This window comes from Pezoporus flaviventris, unplaced genomic scaffold (assembly GCF_033815535.1).
Source record: "Pezoporus flaviventris isolate CSIRO_AGI_PZ_B2104156 unplaced genomic scaffold, CSIRO_AGI_Pfla_v1 ptg000213l, whole genome shotgun sequence".
Taxonomy (NCBI): Eukaryota; Metazoa; Chordata; class Aves; order Psittaciformes; family Psittacidae; genus Pezoporus; species Pezoporus flaviventris.
The window spans coordinates 4,072,070-4,091,733 of NW_026892761.1; the positions used below are offsets into that span (position 1 = coordinate 4,072,070).

The 19,664-nt window shown below is 46.3% G+C and overlaps 1 protein-coding gene and 1 long non-coding RNA gene across 5 annotated transcripts in view; one reads left to right on the forward strand and one right to left on the reverse strand.

Moving 5' to 3' along the window:
- NDRG3 (NDRG family member 3) overlaps positions 1-8,492 on the reverse strand; it is a 47,021-nt gene extending 38,529 nt beyond the window's left edge. For all 4 annotated transcript variants that reach the window (XM_061441732.1, XM_061441730.1, XM_061441731.1 and 1 more), the window contains exon 1: positions 8,404-8,492. The gene's annotated coding sequence lies outside the window, so the exon portion shown is untranslated. The remainder of the gene's footprint in view (positions 1-8,403) is intronic.
- A 1,436-nt stretch (positions 8,493-9,928) lies between these two features.
- Positions 9,929-13,246, forward strand: LOC133262409 (uncharacterized). The gene is made up of 3 exons (XR_009741297.1): positions 9,929-10,007; positions 10,734-11,220; positions 12,635-13,246. It is a non-coding gene; the product is annotated as an uncharacterized LOC133262409 (long non-coding RNA).
- Positions 13,247-19,664: the final 6,418 nt, after the last annotated feature.

Genomic DNA, 19,664 nt, shown 5'->3' on the forward strand with positions numbered 1-19,664 from the left:
AACCATTTTTAGGCCAACAAGGTGACTGATGATGGCTTCTACATAAGCAGTTAATTTTTAATGTGGAGACATGATAAAAATAGCAGCATAAATGCCAAGTTTACAATCAATCCACAGTCGGGAATGACATTTGAAGGCTGGAGATCTGAGAAAACGTGAACACATCACATCAAAGCAATCAAACTACAGAGAGGCAAGATCCCTGCATCACAACACTTCTCGGTTCAAGCAATTAATGCTTAGGTAACAAATTGAGCTTTCTGGTGCATATATTTCAAGCCATTTCAATCTTTCCCCTGCAACAACTCCTAGCCACCAGTCAAAGAAAATACAGAGATTTATATTCTAGAGACCTCCCTAGAAGGCTGAACAGTATTTCTGCCTAAACAGTTCTTGTTCTATGAAAATGAATTGTTGACAGTATTTCTCCTGCCTTTATGTAAAGTCTTAAATTCACATTCCTATTCTACTACAAATTTCTTCAAAGGTTACTACACCACATAATGAACTGTATTTCTTAATTTCTCCCTTCTTCTTTTTAAGAGAGCAAAAGCTTCTCTGGCTGTTTTATTGCTTTCATTGTTAAGAAACTGCTGTCTTTAATAAAGAAGAATGAAGCAATTATAGTCAAGGGGGGAAAAGAGCAGTTATCTTGTGAAAAGCTAAAGGAAAACCCTCCACTATCCTTCTACTACTAACAAATTAAAACAATCTAATGCTTAGTGAATACCTCCTTCATCTGTCTGAGAAACCCTGTGCAACACCATTTGAAATCTGGTGTTTGAAGGTGTTTGGTTTGCAATGAAACATTCAAATGAAGAAAAGAAGGTGAAGCTTTGTTTCCAGGCCAAAGCAGTTTCTGAAGGTAGATGAGAAGAGCAGCTCGGGCTCCATGCTGCAGCATCACAGTACACACTGCTCCTGTGGGAAGCACGGCAGCACAACACTGCTGGCGCTGGAGCTGAGGATTCTCTTTGCAGCTTGGCTGCGAGCATGCAGCTCACTGTCCCTTCCAAAGGCATCTTCTGCTTCACCTCGCAGTCCTACAGGTACCCATCTTCACTATCAAGGTTTAACTGTCCTCCAGGAATTCTGCTGCCTTTGGGATATCACAGTTAATAAAAAAAAAAGCAGGATGACAGACTTCTTAGAACTCTTTAGGGGTCACTTCGCTGCCAAGAAACTCTGATGTGTGAGGAAATACCATTTTCTAACACCTAAAAACACCACCGAAAGTGAAATGTATTCATGTGGAACAGGCAGAAGACCCCCCTCCTGAGTAACCAACTGGCGAGCTCTGCAAATTGTTTTAAAGACATTTTCACGCTGGTGAGAGTGGCAGCATACATATAATTACAGTGGCCTAGAATTACCCTTGAAAACACTTCATTTAGGCAATTACTGCCAGGCATAACAATAAAAGCTATTTCTCACAGTGTAAACTGAATCACTATCAGAAGGGCTTGATGGTCTCATTATAGTAGCGAAGCTTCTATACACAGTGCCCAGTCAGCCCTGGCACTGATGCTATTGCTTCCCAGATTTCAAAGGACTGCTGAAATACCCGGATAAGGGAGTTGTTATGAAGCCAATAACCCTCTGTAACAGCAGCTGGCAGGCTACCCCAAATTTGGGAATCATTGCCAACATTCCTATGCATTTGCAAAGAATTCACAAAGACAACATGGGCATACACATCAATGAATATGGTTGTCAATCCATGTTCAACATGCGTGAATAGGAAAAACAAACAAACCAACCAGCAAAATGCATTAGGTAAGAAGGTGCCAGAAGCCTCTATCACTGTCTTGGTATAAATGTCTCGGGCTGGAGAGGGGCCAGAAAGGCTGCAGCATCCCTACCCAGTAAGGGCATCATTATTAGAAACAAATACAAAGGTCTTCTATTCACTACCTGAACTACGATTATTTCAGAAAGGAAGAATTTACTGGGGGGGAAGGGGAGTGGGAAAATTGTGTTCACCTTTGCATCTCCACCACCTATTGCTCTGCAGCATGCCACTGCCGAGGTTCAGAACCAGGCTACTCCCCAAGGAAATCACATCAGCAAAGGTATCTCGACTTCCTCACAGGTTTGGGGTGGAAACCTGGAGCTCTGGCTGAGTGCAGGGAGTGCTGCAGTAAAGTCAATCATTCCTAAGGCAAGTAACACCTCTGAGCAAGAATGACAAGTCTGAGGCTGCTCCCTCCGTTACAGCACGTCCACAGGAAAATTAGTCAGCAATTACTTGCACAAAGCAGTCTGGGATCATATCCTCTTGCCAGGAGCAACACACCCAGACAAGCATATATTCAAATACAATTAATAACATGAGCTAAAGGACAACAAAATCAACCTGGCTCTAAGCCCATTAGCTCCAACAGCAAGAATCATGCTCAGCAAATCCAACTGCAAGCATCATGCTCAGCAAAGGCACATAAATAACCCTTTTGCGTGTAGAAACTAGGAGAAATGCCAATGGTTTATATTTTCTAGGATTTGGAATGCTGCTGAAGAGATGAGAGATTGCTTTAGTGAGCAAAAGAAATTACACAAGCACTAGGTGTTTCCTGAAGCTTGATCAGCAGCAGGACACCAACTTCGTGATGTTTGCGGCGTTTTAGTAGAAGTTTAAAAAAACCCTTGTGATCCCCTGGAATTACAAATGCCAGTGAACTTGCCTCATCTCTCACCTCATGTAGTCAGCCCCATAACCAAGTCAAGGGGAGGAACCACCCCGAGTTCCAAGACCATTTAAAACCAGTTACAAATGCACAAATTAAGCTACCAAAAGGTAACAAACGTCTAGGTACCACCCAGCTGCTGCAGTGGTTCTGCTCAGTGTGGTCAAAAGAGCTTTTAAAATCTTTAAAAGAACTTTTTAAACCTTCACACTCTCGTAACACGACCCCATGTACTGCAAAGTTCCTTTTCTTCATGTAAGGAAAGAGAAATGACACTTAACAGTCCTACATTGCTCTGTGCTGACTCCTCAGTTGTATGATACAGCAGTAGGAACAAGCATGGTACCCAACACAGCAAGTGACAAAGCAGCAGTTGTAAACCAGGAGATGTCATAACCCAGTGCTCGCAGCATGACACAGGGAACCACATGGGCTCACCAAGGAGACATCTTTACAGAGTATCTTCTAAACAACCCCCTTCTGTTTCTTCCAACAGCAGCTACAGCATTTACTTTCTGTAGGTGTTCTACTAGAAAAATGTTCCTTTTAAAGCAGTGTCCTTGCTGCACACCAGCAGACCTGCGGTCCCACACCTGGGCTCCTAACTCAAAGGTATTCCCAGACTCCCCATGCACTGACATCTCACACCAACACGACAGTGCTCACTTTTGTGAGGATGGAACTGGGAGGCCACTCACTGCCAGGTGATGTGGCAAATTATGTGATTTATGTGCCAAACATGGATGGAACCTGCTGGGTGTTCCACCATTTCCTGTTAAAAGTGACCAAAACTATCTAGGCACATGAGCTTTCTTACCGATTTATTTTTCTTTTTTCTTTTTTAAAGAGTGCTTCCCATCTTTAAACATTTCCCAACATTTTAATGTCAGGAAAGTATAATTTTGTTCTGTGGCTGAGCTAATCCATATGCAGGTTTTCACCAAGCCCTATGCCTTTCTCCCTGTCTGCCATGGATAAAGCTCAACTGCATTGCAAAATGAGAAACCATCTTCCCCAGCTTTCCCGATGACCATACAAAATATATTTGGTAACCTTTTCATTCAAGCTGAAGGAAAAAAGTTTGTAACAAGGACCATTTCCTTGATGAAAGCCACGTCAGAATGAACTACATGAGCAAAACAGCAAAGGCAGATTACTATACAACCATTAAAAATGCCTCTTTATCAGCTGACGAGTGTGCGCTTGCTGTTGTATTAATTCTCCAGCCATGGCAGAGACAAACCAGGCAGCACCCAAACTGGCAGCAGAGAAAAGCAGACAAACCACCCCCCAAGGCCCCATCTTCTGTCATCTGGAAAGTAAAGCACAGAAACCTCCTTTTCTGGAGGACATGCACCAATCTAAGTCATATAACCGTATATTTACGCAAATCAAGCTTTTGTTTTCGTCTATGCAAAGGTAGAAACACCTACACAAACTGAAAAAGAACAGATCTTACTGGCTAAACAATACATTTCGAATCTACCACAGCCAAAAGAAGATGCTAAAAACAGAAGCATCTAACTTCAGTTCTCCACACAAAGACAATCCAAAAAAAAAACCCTCAGCAGAAAACTTACTATGGCTGACAATACAACTGGTGAATTTGAAAATGCATTTTCAAGAACAGACCTGAAAAGCCTATTTAGTAAACAGGTATTTCATTAAAGACTTCCACTGTATTTAGGAAACTTAAATATACACAAATAATTCTAGTTTTTACTAAGCACTGCAAGGGCATCAGCAGCAAAATCTGTGAATTTCCAGTTACATAGTTCTGAAGTATTTATGATGCCATTGTTCCTATTAGAATGAAGTCCATATCTAGGATAAAAAGCAATACTGGATCCCTATTAACTTACATAAATGCACTAAATAAAACCAACAGCTTCTTAGCCACTGTCTTTGCTTAAGGAATTCCAGATATTAATCAACAGTCAGATTGTTTTTCTGTCTCAGTACAGGGAAAACGTCCAAGAAGCTGTCACAAAATCGATGGAATCAGTACCCAACTGCAATTCCTACACCAGGTCATCCTGATCTATCTAAAGCATCAAACCCATGCCAATTTGAAATAAAAAGTGCTGTGCACAGACACACTGCCTTCAGTCTAGACTGCAGTTGAGTCTGTAAGGTCACAATTTCAATCAGCAGCAGCAAGCAGTAATATGCACTTACCTAACTGAACTGATTCTAATTAAATCCACACATTTGTATGTATGTACTATCAGTACAGCAACACCAAATCAGCATTACTTTATGCTTTCCCAGTTCCTTTCCAGCCAGATCTGTCTCCAGGCAGGCTTCACTGCACAGCAGCATGAGTGCTAAGGGAAGCAGCAGCCAGTGATGTGAGGATGGGCAGAAGCTCCCCGTGAACAGGGAGTCCACACAGCACGTTCACAGTAGGGACTGAACCGCAATACAGGGCGGCATTAAAGCTGCTGAACATGGGCAGCACTGCAGCCGAGGGATGAATGGAGAAACCCTCATCTGGACTAAACTACCTGCAAGCACAGCAGACGGTAGGCATAAATAGTCACGTTTCCCAGGGAGGGAGAGCACTGGAAGCCTTTTGCTGTGCTCTGCTATACACTGTATTCATGAACCACCTGGAACAAGGGGCAAGGAATGGAGCAAAAGTCTCCTGAGAATATGAGCTATTTGATAGTAAACAGAAGGACTGACTGAATACCTGAGGCTGAATAACCAGGAAATAACAGATGAAATTCAGTGCAACTAAAGCAGCAGCCTGAATAATCCTCATTTCACATAGTGATGTGCTCCAAGCTGATCATTAACATTCAGAAATTCCTGCTGGAGTCATGACACTGATAAAAGCATCAGCTCACAGCTATTCATATAAAAAATAAACCTAACGTCAGGAAATGATGAGTGATTTAACCACCACATAAAGCTATAGAATGTCTGCAGCTTAAATCCTGGATGCAGCTTCTGTTCCTTCATGGCCACAGGACATAATGGAAGGGGGAAATACTTTTAAAAAGGAAACAAGGTTTGGAAAGATAAATAATGAGGAACAGTCAATGAGACTGAGGTTGTTCTGCCTGGAAACAGAGATTACTGCAGTGACCTATGACAGAAGGCTATACAATCATCAGTTGCACGGAGAAGGTAAATAGAGACCAGTTGTTCACCTTTTCCAAACCATACAAAAAGAGACAAAATGAAGCTAGCAGCTGTCAAGTTGAAAAAGCAAGCAAGCAAGCAGAGATTGCTAAGCACCTACGACATTATTTTATCCTCTGGAAGGTCTACCCCAGGATGTGGAAATGCAGCAAGTTCACAGAAGAAAAACACATTAACTATTAACAAGATAAATGCAACCAACACTTAATCTCTTGACATCCTACAGCTGATGAGAGACAAGAGAGCTCCCAGACAAGGGTTTATATAATTTGCCCTGACCTTATGCTTGTCTCTTTTTGGTCAGTGTCAGGGAATAACAGTGGACTTGGTGGTTCCACCTGATTCTATGGCTGCTCTTACACCACAAAAATCAATTACATCTCTGGTATTCCTCAGCCCTCTTTGAACTTACTGAACTTGCTGACCTGGCAAAAGCTGATCTTCTGTAGAGATCGGGACACAGAGGGGCTGGACAAGTGCCCTGCTTATTTAGCAAACTGAACTGGTTCAGGAAAACATCCAGCAAATGCTGAGGGCGGTACAAGACAGCAGGAACAGGACCAGCCCTTTTGCATGCCAACCAGACATTAGGTCAGTTTAAGATGTTACACACAGCTTCATCACCAAAATGCAGATGAAAAGGAAGCAGCAGACTGCCTATATCCTCTGTTCGAACACACAGAGAAAAGCCACAATTCCAGATCTTGTGGGGGAGAAAAAAAAAAAAAAAGGCTCAGTTTCACATTTTTAATCCATATGGTAATTACAAAGAGAGTCTGGTTTATACACAACTGAATAGTAAAGGTTACCTTAAAATAAAACGTCACATTTATAACCTCTATGGTATTTACACTATGTAAAGTAAGGAACACCCCTTGGCGAACTAAAACCCATTGTAAATAAGGAAACGCATCCAAGTCTGGTAAGGCCAATAGCCAAATGAAAACAAAGCTATTCCTTTCCGTGTTTCCCACAGCATCGATTTGATTACTCCATTAAATGGTGCTACATCAGTCCCATCAGAAGCTAAGGGGCATGACCAGATAGAAAAAGGTGACTGATCAATAAGAACATACTATTAAAACTCCAGCAAATCCCATTTACAATTCAGAATTTACAGGAACAGAACTAGAACCAAATGAGATTATTAAAATCTCTCATCAGCTCTGATGTGCACAGCTGATGGCACAGTCACCCAGTCTTACCCGTATCAGGATGAAATTACAACTGCTTTGCTTAATAACTGACCTGATGTGGCCAAACCACTGAAAATTCCCAGGGAAAAGCAGTACCAATTTTTATTATTCCTCCCAAACCACATTCATATGAAAACGAGACCACTGGGATGCATCAAAACACACATCAGGACCATTGTCTTCAACATTACACAGAGAACAGTGGCAAAACATTCTTCTGCTCTCCTTTAACTATTGCAGATTTAACCAGGCTGTAATAATTACAGACACAAATAATCTTAACCAGTACCACACAACTGCCCAACCCGAGGATTAAGAGCTGTAAGCAGCAGAGGCATATTTATTTATATCCAAGACCCAGCTGACAGATGATGAGCACAAGATAAACCCTGATAATGGAGGGGTATGGTGTCACCACTGCCTACAGAAATAGAACTCACTGAGGGGTTGGCTACACCTTTTTTCCAGGAAGCAACAGTGGTAAGCAATCCAGCTGAGTTGTTATTTGTGAGAGTGACAATTAAATAGTTAAAAATTAAAATCCCTACTCTGGTACACATAAAAACCTCCCAGAAGTTTTAAAGCTGATTTGCTTTCTCCTACTTATTATTTTATTTTTGTGCTTAGACTATGTTATGACCATAACTTTTTGAGCTTCTTACTGAAATACCTATACATTACTACTTTGCTATAATGTCTACCTTGATTCCCCTATCATGCAATAGAGGAATGTTGAAGAAAACTACTCTAGAAGCATCTTTCAGAAAATTTCCTAGTATATCTTTAAGAAGCCAAAATATATGTTGTATGTAATAAAGCCTCTGAAGTCTAAGTGCCCCACTACACTTATGCTTTCCATTGAAAAGCACTAAAGATCATGTCATGTATGACCAGTGTGAAACATGAGCTGCAAACAGAAGCATTAGGGCATTTCTGAAGGTGATCTGAGATTAGGAAAACACAAGCTAAGTATGTTTGTCCATTTCAATTAGTTTTTACCCTTGGATACAAAATGAGTAGCTAGGAATATAATTACAGCCTCCAAAAACACTGCTTCCAGCAATTGTTTTATTTTGTAACATTTCCAGCTCCTGCGCTTGAAAACATTTCAATACCAGCCAAGCACAGCCCACACCAAGTTTCTGCCCTCAAGACAAGTTTCAGTGCCTCGTGTGCCACACACAAAGTTTCCAAATCCCAAACAAACGAGTAAAATTAGAAGAGTTGTTCCCAATCCTCAGCCCTCTCCACAAGCCCAGTCCAACAATCCAAATAAATCCTAGTAACCGCCTTGCTTCTTTGTGAGTCTCTCCCCAGTTCAGTGTGCTAGGAAAGCTTTACACTGACATCAAGATCAACTTTTAAGACTTTACCTTTTTTACTTTTCACCATAGACTGATACACTGTTGCCAGACGCAGTTTGACAGGCTCCACTATTGGGAAGATTGCTGTCCTCTTGTTTCTGCAGAAGAGGAAAGGCAGAAGCTGAAGTAATGAGCACCCAAGCCCTCTTATCTGAACATGGGAGACTCAGGAGTGTGCCTGACCCAGGAAGCAGAAGCGGATTCTTCCCCACCTGTAACCCCCATCTTCTCATCAGTGTTCAACACAAAAGCTCCCGTGTGTTTCCCAGATGTAATCTCCTGACCTTTCCTATTCTCTGGAAACACACAGGAAGCCAGCACAGTGCTGCGCCACATTGCTCTGCTTCTAACACCGTGTTTTCCACACCAGACTTTACAGCAATGGGGTTTAAGATAAAGTCATCTGACTTTATTACAATGCGTTAATTACTCCCCAAGACTTACATTAAATATTAAAAAAAGAAGCGGACATTGACCTAAAGTGATGATGCAAGTCAATAAAAACCATTTTTGTAAGCTATTTCGTTCCCATTCACACATAGACAACACTGCACCGAATGACGGGGGAAAAAAAACCACCTTATTTTCGTTGCCCAAGGGAAATAACATAACCGAGAATCCCGAGATCTGCATCCTAAAATGAAAAGCTGCAGGTGAGAGCAAGCAGAAAGCCCGAAGCGCTCCCGTCTCTTATTTACGCGGAAAAAAACACCATATCCGCAATAAAGCCAGGGGCAGTTTGAGGCGTTTCTCCTTTTCCCCAACGCAGCCCGCTATGACGAGGGATGATCAGCTAAACAGGACTCCGCGAGGGAGCGGTTCTCTCCTCCGGCACCTCAGAACAGCAGCTCCAGAGCCCTTCCTCAGCGGCGGCCTCTCAGCGGGGCCCCCCGCGGGCTGCGGCAGCCTCGGCAGGACCCGCCCGGGGAACACACACACACACCCCACACACACACACACGCACCGTCCCTCTCAGGTAACCGTTTACCGGCGGCCCCAGGCTCACGGAGCAGCAGTAACGGCTCCGGGGCGGAGGGCTCGGAGGAGCAGATGGTACAAGCCGCTGAGCCCGGCCCTCCCGCGGGGCCGCCCCTCCGAGCGGCTGCCGAGCGCCTCAGAGGCCGGTAACGGAGGCGCGAGCGCGGTGCGGGCCCCGAACACGACGGGACTCACCTGTGCGGCAGGTGCGACCGCAGCTCCGGCCCCGCGGCATGCAGGCACTCCGCGCCTGCGCGCTGCGCCGCGGGACCACGCCTGCGCAGGGCGCTGAGGGGGGAGTCGGGACTACAAACAAGATGGCGGGCGGGGCGGGCGCCATCTTGGGGGTAGTTTGTTTGCACCGCCCTCAGCCTTAAGCGCTGGGCCTACGCTGCCCGCCCAGGCAGGAGGTGGTGCCGGTCGCCTGGATTTAACTCTGGTGGGCTTTCTGCCTCCGCTCCCTCGCTGTCATAGTGATCCCTAAGACCCGAACGCATGCCCCAGCTTACGGGGCAGGAATGGGGGAGTACCAGAGTCGGAGACGGGCGTGCTGCAGCGATGCTCGGAGCAGCTGCTAAAGCCGCAAACACTTCTGTGTGGGTTTTGTTAGTGTCCTCTCCCCTGCCCTTCCAGAGGTAAGACTAAATTCTTGCTAGACCATGTTTGCTTGTTCCCCCACTGGAGGCTCCGGCAGTGCGGATGCTGGGTGAGCCCTCCCCAAGGTCACTGTTATTCCTCTGTCCTTGTCTTAGAAGCCTGGCTCCGGGGCTGTGCTCTATGAGGGAGGGCATCCCAAACAGCCAGCACGCTCTGTGCATCGCCTGGCGCTTCTACCCCCTAAGCGGGGTGCGTGCTATCATCTACCTTCTGCTGCCTTTTCCCTCCACCTCCACTCCCAGCGCCTCTCACCTTACCTGGGGTAAGGCCCTGCCCCAAACATGATTGCACCAAGGTGTTTCCCAAACATAATCCATATTGTGGTTTCTGGCGCCACCCGGTGGTCCTCCGCACAGCTCGTCCAACTCGTTCCTTAAGTAATGCAAGGCTGTTACTGAACACCAGCGGAGGAGGGGAGGCGAAGCTGAGGCAGCGTGCCGGTAATTCACAACCGAGCGTGTTCCCAGCAGGAAGGGAAGAGCAGCGCTAGAGTGTACTGCTGCTGGGGTCATCCCAGCCCCGCAGAGGGATGCATCAAAACATCTGATTGAGCTAGAGGGTTGCTGTGCGTGGCCTGATCCTGCAAGCAGTTCAAAATGTAACATTTCTCCCTCTGACAGCTCTTGTGACCACACAGTAAGGAGCATACAGCATATACAGCTTTAGTGCTGTAAAGGGAGCCTGCTTCGTTGTTTTTACCACAGGAGACTCATCTGAATCGTTGAGGGCTGTCCCAGGTGATGGATGGTTTGTTTCCACTGAACACAGTGGAAGGGACAGCGGGAATCAGGTAAAGAGCCTGGGGCTGGGCCTTAGCAGGCACCTCTCTCTTCCATTACAGTATTCAGGAGAACAGCAGGGCACAAACATAACTGTGCCATCTCTGCATACGCTGCCCTCACCAGGTTCGTTCAGATCCATTGGGCCAGCATGACTTCTCATGCCTTTTAATGCAGAGAGCAAAGCTGTCTGGATCCAGAGGGCAGAGCTGTTACAGCATCAGATCCTGATCTTCTGTAGAAACTGCCAGCAACAGTGCTTCGGCAGGATGGGCTTTCCTCCTGGCTGCACTTACCAAGCATCTTCCCAGGCTACAGAAGTCATGATTGCTTATCTTCAGTCACAGATGGGAAATGAAGAAGCATGCTGCACTGCAAGGCCAGAGATCATGGAGAATGGCAAGCTTATAAGGTAAGTTGTGCAAGACAACATGATGTAAGAGCGTGTGTTTCCAATGTGTATTGGAGCTCAAATCCGATAACCTTGTTACATGGTGTGCCAGCATCAAAAGGAGCCCTTGAAGAGCTCCTGCAAAAGGCTGCTGCTTCTCTGGAAGACAGAACACTGTAATAATGCTTTGAGGGCAGGGTTGCAAAGTTGTTTTCTGCAAACCTCATTTCTTTGTATCACAGCCAATTATTCAGTCATGCTTTCTGCGGCTTTCACGACAGTAGAAGAATTGAAAGGAGCACTCTTATTTCAGTGGTATGTAGAAATCCACTTTCCACATCATCACTGCACATCCACTGTATTGAGCATCTACTGACAACATTAAGTGGGGCAGCACTGCTTACTGTGCAAAGCAGAGGTTAGCTGCTCCGTTTTCTTGAGGCAGAAAGCTGCTTAGCTGAGTCTGGGTGGTTTATGGTCAAGGAGCACAGACATGAAAGGGCCATATACCTCTTCAGCAGTTCCACTGAATGGGGAAGACTTCTCGTTTTCAGCACAAACCCTGTTTCTGCCCAAGCTGGGATTGCTGGCTCTTTGTGTGCAAGTAGGGGTGGCTCCATATCTTCCAGCCTAGAAAACAGATCACATCAAATGCCTTTTTCTTTTATGAACCCATGCCTTTTCTTCATTAAATATTTACTTGTTTAGCATTTACTTTCTCTGCACTCACTTCCTAGTAAGTATTAATGGTAACTAAAGCAATGAATGCTTAGCATGTCTGAAAGCATAGCTATGTATCAGAGGTGTGCAGAGGAAATAATGGGAAAGGGGAAAATATAATGATGTACAGCATTTTTTCATTTTTTTTCTGAAAAAGCTCTAAGTGGGGCAACACCACAAGGGTTACAATAAAGGGTGGAAGAAAATCTTCAGAAGACACCTGGGCTATTGTCTCAATGCAGAAGAGCAGGGTAAGGAAGTAATCAAAATATGCAAAGAAAAGCTATACGTGTATATGTACATAAATGGTTATGATCACAGGTATGTTATATAGGATATCTCATTATGTGTTACTTATATACATTATACATATATATAGTGAACTGATGTAATATGGATATAGAATTAACTGAATGCATGGTCCTGGAGACTGAGTAGTTTGGGCTTGAGCTTTGGACTTAAGTATGCTCAGTGTGTATAAAATAATTAGCAAATTAAAATAATTAGCAAATTAAAATTAGCAAATTAAAAAAGCATGGTGCCGTGTAGTAAGGCTCATCCTTTTATAAACATCCTCTGATGCTTATAGAACAGAGCTATGGTTTATATATAAAACAGAGCTACTGAAGCTCAGACTGTGTTGTGCTGCTCAGCCCCAGCACAACGCTGGCTGGTCTACAGAACTATGTGACAAATGTATTGCCTCATCAAGCAGGGCAGAAGCCATCCTGTTACTCCCAGGGCTGGGAGCTGACTCTGAAGCAGGCAGGAGGAAAGGCAGACCCTGGGAGGCTAGTCACTTCTCCATGAGTCCCAAGGTCAGGATGACCCCCATCTCTCTCTGTTCACCATTCAAATGCATGGAGGTTGACACAGAAAATCTGAGAGGCTTTCAAGAAGCCAGCTGAAGCCTTTGCATTGCTGTTTACTACAGAGCAGCTTCAGGCTATTCCCTGGCTGCGATTTTACTTGATGGGGAATGAGTCAGCCAGAAAATCTGTTTCATACTGAAGCAGAAGAAATCTTAAGACAAATTGCACATAAGAAAAATTTGCTAGCTCTACATCATACCCCTCCTGTGTTGTAGACTAAACAAGAAATTAGTCATCTACCTGCTTATGTAAGCAGAAAGCAAAATGCCCTTGATATGGGAAGAGTGGGACACCACAATGTGATTCCACTTTTTGAAAGTGATTTGGGGAACTACAGACCACAAAGCTTAATGTCTCTATCAGGCAAATGCATGGAAGCTACAACAAAGAATGTAATTGGTGGAAATGTGGGAAACGTATGGTAAAATAGTGATGAGTCATGATGGTTTTATAGAGGGAAAGCAGAGAGGCTGGAGATCCCCATCAAGAATGTACCTAGTAGACCAGAGTTAATAGCCCAATTAGTGGCCATGTGTCATTCTCTAGAATGCAAAAACGCCTTAAATTTAAAATTTAAAACAAGCTTTTCGTTCTTTGAATGCCAATGGCCTTTCTCTGACATTGTCCTTTCCTTGAGAGCTGTGGTTCTAAACATGGATGAGGACTCTTTACTGAGCACTGCTGTCTTCTACCAGGTCAGCCAGGCTTGTTTTGAAGGCATGTCATAAAATCATTGGCCAAAGGATAAGAAAACACAGCTAGCACAAGCTGATATTGCTAAATGGTGAGTACAAGTGGTTTTAAGCTCAACTGGCAGCTGTGGGCAAAGGGAAACCCCACCTGATAGCGACCCGAGTTTTCTGTCTCTAACCATCTGGCCCAGCCCTCTCTTCTCCTGGTACACGTGATCTTTGCCCAGTGTCCCTTGGGAATTATGGTCCACACACACACCCTTCTGGCATTTAGACCTGGCTTTCCGTTTCTGTGGGTGGCGTGCCTGTGTTTTACGTAGCACAAACACCAAAGGCTACCCCAGTAATAGAGGCTGGCCACTGGCTGGCTTGGAGCCATGTGTGGGAGCCTCTGGGCCAGACACAGGCTTGGCCTCTCCTTTGCATGGTTGGGGTTGGGTAGCCACTTCTTGGTCAGCCCCGAGCCCTAGGAGTGTGTGGCTTTTTTGCACCCTAGGGGGTTGGAACTGTGCAAACCATGGTCCCTGAGCTTGCCTTTGCTTCTTGTTACTTTCTGTTTTCAGTTAAACTTTAATTACTAAGTTCACCTCTTATTAAATCTTTTCCTGGATACACTTTTATATATATATTTATGTTCTGCAAATACAAAAAATATAAGTGAATTTGTATCTGTAATATGTTTTTACTTATTTTTACAGTTTTGCATATGTAGAAATAGGTTTGTGTATATACATAGCTCTTTACATAGCAGGTCAGGTAACAGCCACCCTGTAGCCTGCATGGCCTACGTCCTGACTCAGGCTTGTACTCATTGCCCTGGTGCAGGTGTTGGGTACAGCCCCTGTGGAAGAAACGTGCTCCGGCTCTGTGAGGAATCGATTATAATAACCCTCGCTGGAACACAAGATGGAAAAGAGGATAGCGGAAACAGGCTTAAGCACCTGCTGTTGTGATCTTCAGGGTCTTGTAGGGTAAACAACTCCATTCATCATTTCTGCAGTTGAGCAGAGGCTGTTTAATGGAAACATGCTGCTTCACTTCAAGATAAGGACAAGGACAGGCTGGTGGCATCATTGCCAGATGCCAAGTGGGAGCTGTCTACAGGCTCCTCCAGTCCAATTTGCTGGTGCAGCTCATCCCGTGGCAGGGGTCCAGACCAAGCTTCTCCCGCAGCACACACAGTTATGCCACTGGGTCAGAGCTTGCATGGGGTCACCTTGATGCCCTGTCAGGATCAATGGGAACGGTTGATCTTCCAGCATGCTCCGGGGGCAGTCGTGCAGTGGCTTGGCTTTGGAGAGGGAACCCAGCATGTGCAGGGAGGGAAGAGACAGCGATCTTAACTTTTGTTAAATAGAGATAACGTGACAATGGAGAGGTGTGGGAAGCCTGTGATAAGACATTGAGAACCCAAGCAGGGCAAACGGCACCGAGCTGGGGAGGCAGCAGCCCCGAGGCCGTTCTCAGTGGTTCTGAAAACCACAGGTAGTAAACGCAGAGGTAAAGGGTGGCACAAGTAGGAACCGCGGGCGGGGCGGACGCGGGCCCTTTAAGAAGGAGAGAGCGGCCCGAGCGCCCCGCCCGCGCATGCGCGGAGCCTTCCTCAGCGACTTATTCGGCGCTACCGGCGGCGGGGTTGCGTGCCCGTGCTGGAGCAGTGTTGCAGTTCGCCGCACGCATGCGCAGAGCGCCGCGGGGCCCCGCCGCCCGCCGTGCGCTTTGTGGCGCTGCCGGAAGCGGCCGCGGGGAGCGGGGCCAAGCGGAGCCGGGGCAGCGCGGAGCGGCGTCCCCCCCTGTGTCGCCTCGGCCGCCGCGGGCACCATGGAGCCGGCGGCCTGAGGGCGGAGCGGCCGGCCCTGCCCGGACATGCCCGCCGGGCCCTTCGGCGCAGGTACGGCTGCCCGGGCCCTCCCGCCGCGGCGCTGCCCGCTCCCGGCCCGCTCCTGCCGGCGGCGGGGCCTGTGGCGGCAGGGCGCCGCCCGGCCGTCTCCACCGCGCCGGCCTCTGCGCTGCCCGCCGCGGGGCCGGGCCTGCGGGACGGGACAGAGCGGGCGGGGGCCGCGCTCATCCCCGGGGGTCGCCGCAGAGCGGCTGCTGCGGGGGGTCCCGGCCGATGTGGCGGAGCCGCTGCAGGGCGGGGGGGGAGTGAGCCAGAGGACCCCTCGCGCCCACTCGCGGTCTTGGGGTCCTTCTCGGCTTGTGTCCCGGCTGCGGGGGGAGGGTTTCGAGCTGCGGTTCGGGTCCCCGACACAAGCGTGCGGTGTCACCGGGGGCCGGTGAGCTCCTTCCCCCCGCAGGCTGGCCCTCGCCTGCGGGAGGGAGGGAGGGAGGTAAAAGTTTGCATTGCTGTTCCCTTGCAGACTTTCTTAGGACTCATCCAGTGATGCCTTGCGTTCCTGGCTGCAGGCCTGCCTTTGCTTTCCCTTGCTGATTTGTCGTCCGTTTGATCTTCAGGGTCCGCGGGCAGTAGGTCAGATTCCCTTTGGAAACCGGGGAACAGCAGCAAAAGCAGAGCAAGGTTCTGCTCCCCGGGTGCAAGGGACTGTAGCTTCAGGAGGTCCCTTCCTGGTTGTGTAGTTTGTGGAGTTGCACAAGGAACTAGACTGAGGAAGAAATGCCAGTGTAAAATAAACTGTAGAATAAAAACTATTCCTACTTTGGGTCAGGGAAATGCTCTGTTCTGCAGGCGGGTTCATTGACACAAGTGAGGGATGAGAAAACTCAGTAAATTCTCAGGTCCCCTGCCTGGAAGGTAATTTTCTCAAACCTGCTTTTGGAGATGAGAGTGTTGGTGAGAAGAAGAGTAGCACTGATGGCTGAGTAATGAAGCTTAAAAGCAGAGTAATAGCCAAAACATACAAAACTAACTGATGCTTTTGCTTTCTGGTGGCTCTGTTAATCTTCAGATATTGCAATGTGTAAGTGTTAGGCAGACGCTCTCTTCGTGGCGGGTGCCCAGCTTCCTGCTTTGGGAATGTTGGTGTCCAGTGGTGCCCTCAGAACCAGCATGACTCTGAAGTCAGCGAGTAGGAGTGCTGGGGAAAGTGGGACCCAAGCCCTGAGGCTTATATGGCACCTTACATATGCGATCCAGCCTTCCCTGTAATCACATATTAACTTCTCCAGTTAGGTGGTAAAATCAGACAAATACACCTTCCCTGGGCAAAGGAGGCTGTGATTCAATTCTCAGTAACACTGGGGCTGGATGGCCTGGGAAAGGATGACATGAGCTCCTGTTTTTTCTGTGCCTGATTTCTTCCTGCTTTGAATCTAGACTTTTTTTCATTTAATAGCAATCCTGACATGCATCTTCATTTATTCTTTAACCAAATCCTGACTTAGAAAATCCAGCTTTCTGCTGGTGTTTCTGTTTGGCCTTTGCCTTTTTTTACTGTTTGCCTGCTCTCTGCTCTGCTGCTGTCCTTTACACACACTGTGTGCTTAGGGCAGAGCCTACTGCTTGGATGGGCTCCAGAGGTGAGCTGCCTGGAGGGGTCCATGCTGTTTCAGTCCTGCTGGGCCTAATATGAGAGGTGCTGAGTTAGTCTTGGCAGGACTGGAGTTGTTCTCTCTAGCATAAACTTGGAGGGCAGAGGGACAGCAGTGTCCAGGTGGGTATGTGGCACTTGTCCAGGCTCAGAATGTCTGAAAAAATAGCTGATAAACTTCTCTGGTACATGGTCCAGGGAAGGTGCATTGTGGAAGGTGCTTTCTGGCAGTGGTTGTTGCCTGTAGAGAGCAATGTCAGTACTACTGATGTAGCAGGGATTGTGTTAGAGAGAGATATATGTGAAATACTTTATTCATATCTCGGAGCTTTATGGTGTCGATCCTTTATTGATGCTTCTCCGGTTAGGCTCTGTTAAGTCTTCCACCTTCCTTGTGCACCTCTCTGCTGGTGGCTTTTTGCATTTCCTCTCTTCATAACAATTGTCTCAGCTCTGCTTTATTTGGTTCTAATAAAACCCCAGAAGCATCCATTTTCAGGACAGCTTGTCTCTGGGCCTGAAATCCTTTTGCATTGTAGGCAAACATTTCATTTTATGTGTGAAGCTGCTGAGCATGAAGGGCTCAATATTCGCGGTTGCCCCCAGCACTGCCCTCACTGAGCACAGGCTTTCTGAGGAGCTGCTTTGGACACCAGTGCCGGTTCCCTGACCTCTCCCCTGCATGTGCTCCAAACCCCCATCTCTGCTTTAGGCTCTGAGCTTCTGCGTGTTCTGTGAGAGTAACTGCAGAACGTGGGTCTATTATGTAGTTAGGGAATTCTCACTGCCTGTCTTTACTGATCCAAGAGTTTAAATATTTTGGCTGCAGTTGTTCGTATGAAGTCTTTGGGGATGTGAAACAGAACTTAAATATCCTTACTTTTGAGTTTTATGTGCTCATTAGCTAGTTCTTTCACACTCACCAACTTCTACAGTGTTTATGAACTGAGGATCTTTGGTCTTAAATGCTGAAACACCCATTTTCAGTGGTTTATACAGTTATAGCTACTACAATTCCTAAGCTGAAATGGGTCTGGGGGGAATATGTTGAAACCCAAATTACTTGCCACAGTAAGGAATGTTGTAATTATGCTCAGTTTCATAGTAGGTGGTAAATATTTGAACTGCACCTCTCTCAGCTGTCATGCCAATGTAAATGCTGACAATTTCCTTCCAGGTCTGTCTGTGAGAACCTGGGGATGTTTTATGTAGTGTAGCCTCCAGGAACAGGAACAGGACCCCTGTCCAAGGCTGAGAGTGTGCAAAACTGCTGCTTGGTAGACTTCAGGGATGTATTTATTCTTCTTCCCACCCCTCCTCTTAATAAGATTGCTTGTCATTCTGAGGGTCCTTAGTGATTTGAACCTCAGTAAGACTTATGCTTAAGTGAAATCAGAATATTCAGCTGCATGAAACTTAGATGTTCCTTGGGCCAGTGAGGATGCTTTGTTTGAAGCTGAAATGCAGAAGCATTGCAAAGACAGAAGTAAAAATCAGGGAATGCTGCTTCCCTGGTGTGACAGCTGCATTTTTTTCTTCAATTTGCTGTTGCTGTGTAAGTAGTTTGTGATCAGTAACAGCCTCTTCTGAGGGGGTGAGCCCTGCTTCTACAGAGCATTAGGTGCTTTTTGTCTAAAGCAAATTACAGAACTGTTAGTGTGTTGTATCTGTTGAAACACATTGTAACAGATACTGTGGTGTGGGGGGACTTACCAGCCTTTTTCAACTTACGTCCAATTTTAAGACGCTGAATAGTAGATGGGTTTAGCTGTGCCCCAGTCTGAACAGATGGCAGCAATTTCCAATTCAAATGGCAGTTGAAGTAGAGTATTAAATGAAAAGTGACTTCTAGTCCTTGCAAATAAAAGCTTCTTACTGCTAAATGTACAGGGCAAATAAATCAATACCCCAGGAAATCCCACCGCAAAAGGATTTTACATCTGGAACAATTGTTTCAATGTTCCTTGCATATAGATAAGAGTAACAGAAGATTTCTGGCAAGACCAAAGGAAGTCTTGAATAAGATACAGATTTGATCATTAAATTTATGTATGAAGTTCAGGCAGCAGGCTGGATATATGAGGCACCAGAGGTTTCGGTTACCCTGTCCTGCTGCTAAACCTCCCTTAAACATTGCATATTATGTCTGTCTCAGAAGTGTGGAAGGTTACACTAAAGATCTTTGCATCTTTGCTTCAGCATGGCAGCGAACTGCATGAAGGCAAGTGGTTGTGTCCTCCCCTTCCCTTGCCCTAGTGCAATGTGGGTTTTCCAAAATGCAGCAGGATTTGTGAATCTTCATCCTCTCTGATGACTTCTATCGTCTGTGCAAGGAAGCTCCTACACAGGTGCTGCGTACAGTTTGTGCTGTGCAACAGTTCCATGCTTCTGGGAACCCTATTCTGGTGTAAGGGCAGGCACACTACGTGTGCTTGCAGTTATCAGCACACTGATAAAGTTCCTGTGAGCTGCCAGTCCTTCAGCTGGAGCGTGGTGATGGAAAGTACATGCTGCTTTATCAGCTGAAATCGGTTTATTTAAACCAGCCCTCCTCAAATGGTGTTATGTGCTTCTGCAACAAGCTTGAGTGTCAAATGGGAGAATGGAAAGTGCCTTTGCCCTTCCTGTGTGGTGAGCAGCAATGCCAGGGCAGATGAAGGGGCATGCTGCTCTGGGGTACAGGTAGTGCTGGA